Raw genomic sequence first — 2916 nt, 5'->3', positions numbered from 1 at the left:
TGAAGACAGGCACGTATCAACACCAGTAAGTCTCCCCACAACACAATGAGAGGGCCCAGATTCAGTCTGCCTGATTAGTAAGGTGGTAAGCACCTGTGGGCAGCTTGAGCAGAGTATGCGCCACAGGGCACCGAACACAGGCACGCATCAGCGCCTAAAAACCTCCCCGCAACATGGCGAAGAGAGGACCTGGATTTGGTTTGCCTGATTGGTAGGGCTGTAAGCACCTGTGGGTAACTCGAGCAGAGCAGAGTGTGCGCCGTGGGGCACCGAAGACAGGCACGTATCAACGCCAAAGAATAAAAAGAAAGGGGGAACTGTGGGGAGCAACTGAGACTAAATTACTGGAACTAGGACTAATTCTATGCATCTGCTCTCCCACAATATGGCGCTGAGAGGGAGCAAACAACCTCTACGCAGCTGCCTCATCAGTTTGACTGATAAGCTGCAGGAGCTGATCCTGCTCCTGATTAGAGGAGAGCAGCATGCTCGGCATGTGGGCAGCAGAGTTGGGATTGGTGGAAGAGGACTATAAAGGAGGAGAGAGACAACATGCACCAGGAACACCTGAGGAACATCTGAGCAGCCCCCAAGAGAGCCAGCCGGTGGTGTGCCGCTCCTCCACGGAAGCGGGGGGCCGGCAGCTAACCCAGGATGGCGTCGTTCCTCCGTGAGTGGGGGGCCAGCAGCTAACCCAGGAAGAGCCGGGCAAAAAGAATAGCACAGGGTCCAGTGTTGTTCCTCCGCGAATGGGGGAGCGACACCAGCTACTCCACTTCCGGTGGTGTCATGAGAAGGTGCACCCAGGAGGCAGCAGCTGATGGTCTAAGTACTTGGGTCCCTGTCACCCAGGTCAGAGACCCGGATTGAGTTCTGGGTTTCCTGACTTGGGCCTGGCCCAGCCCTGGCTGTTGTGGGCATTTAGGAAGTGAACCAAGAGGTTGAAAGATCTGCCTCTCTGCCTTTCAAATAAGAACTTTAAGATTTATTTTAAAAAGTCACTAGTCAATACATCATTGAACGTCAGGGACTGTCTTTATTACTGTTAATGGTGCTATGGTTGTGTAATTAGAAGATAATGTTGAATTCTGGGAGGTGGGGCAAGGGCCTGTGAAAGACCCTTCACATAGACAATTACACAGGAAGAAAAGCCAACCTGGCTAAATCCAGCAATAGGTTAGCTCGGCAAAGGTTATCCTGCATCAGTTCTTAGAAACATTTTGTATAGAGCTCCCATCTGCTGGTTCATTCCCCTAAGTGCTGGCAATGGCCGGGGCTGGGCCTGGCGGAGCCAGGAACTCCATCCAGGACTCCTGTCTGGGTGGCAGGGGCCCAAGTACTTCAGCCATCACAGCTGCCTCCCGGGCGCACAGAAGCTGGAGTGAGCAGCCAACGGTGGTCACTGAACCCAGGCAGTTTTATGTAGGCCTCTGTATTATACTACTCACACAACTCTTCTGTAGGCTTGAAATTTCCCCAAACAGCAAGTTGGGAGGGGGCATTTTTTAAACCTGACTGAAATTTCCAACAATTCACTCTTCCTCCCCTTTGAGGTGCTTTTGGACACGTGCAGGTGGAAGCAGTGGCTCCCTCTGCTGCGTTCCCAAGGCATTCGACTTACACTCCCACTCCAACAGCCCGGGTGAGTGCACGGCCACTGCTGACATCAGACGTGCACGTAACACACGGCTCTAGGCCCATGCCCACGCACGCGGCCCGCACACACGGCCAGGGGAACGTGCAGATCTCAAGACAGTGGGGGAAGACGTGGTGCAAGCTTATCAGATCCCTGCCAGGGAGGTGTGGGGGAGTGCCATCAGCTCAGTCCCCACACCCTCTGGACGCTGCTTTATTTTGGGGCGCTCTTCCCCCATGTGTCTATGGCGCTTCCTCACCAGGACACTCTGCCCCCCACACGGCCACCCCCAGACCACAGTCAGTGACAGCAGCCTCTCTAACTCTCTGCGGCCTGAAGCTCACATTCACGCTCAGACATGGGTATCTCAAAGTTTGTGGAAAATGGAATTTGAGACAAGTGAAGGAATGGCATTTGGTCTGGCAGTGAAGACGCCAGTGAGCATGTGTGCGATGCCTGGGTTCAAATGCCAGCCCCAGAGTCCAGCTTCCCACTAGAGCCGCCCCGGAAGGCAGGGGCAATGACTCAAGGAGTTAGGTTCCTGCTACCCATGTGGTAGCTTAGTTCCTGGCTCCTGGATTTGGTCTCAGCTGTCATGGGCATTTGCAGGAATGAGCCAGCAGCCTGGAGCTCACTACCTCCCTCTGCCTCTCAAATACATTTTTTTTTTTTAATTTGACAGGTAGAGTTTACAGACAGTGAGAGGCAGAGACAGAGAGAAAGGTCTTCCCTCCGTTGGTTCACTCTCCAAATGGCCCCAACAGCTGGAGCTGTGCTGATCTGAAGGCAGGAGCCAGGTGCTTCTCCTGGTCTCCCATGCGGGTGCAGGGCCCAAGCACTTGGGCCATCCTCCACTGCACTCCTGGGCCACAGCAGAGAGCTGACCTGGAAGAGGGGCAACCGGGACTAGAACCCAGCGCCCATATGGGATGCCGGTGCTTCAGGCAGAGGATTAACCTAGTGAGCCACAGCACTGGCCCCTCAAATACATTTTAAAAATGTTTTTAAAGACAATTACAGTGCAAAAAATTTTGATATCCAGGCAGTTTTTTTTTTTTTTTGGTAACACCCATTTTCCTCTAACTTTTTGAAGACCTCCCTCATATTTAGCATCAGAAACAGCAGGGGGCACGAGTTCTGAGACAGCACTGGCTTGTGGAGCGACACCGTGTAAGCCAAGGCTCTCCCCGGACACGGAGGCTGAGGGAGATGCTACCAGGACCTTCACAGGCCCAGCACACGCTCGGGCCTCAGCGCGGCAACAGGCGGATGCAGCGGCG

This window comes from Oryctolagus cuniculus, chromosome 17 (genome assembly GCF_964237555.1).
Source record: "Oryctolagus cuniculus chromosome 17, mOryCun1.1, whole genome shotgun sequence".
Taxonomy (NCBI): domain Eukaryota; kingdom Metazoa; phylum Chordata; class Mammalia; order Lagomorpha; family Leporidae; genus Oryctolagus; species Oryctolagus cuniculus.
Note: the sequence above shows the minus strand (reverse complement) of the source record.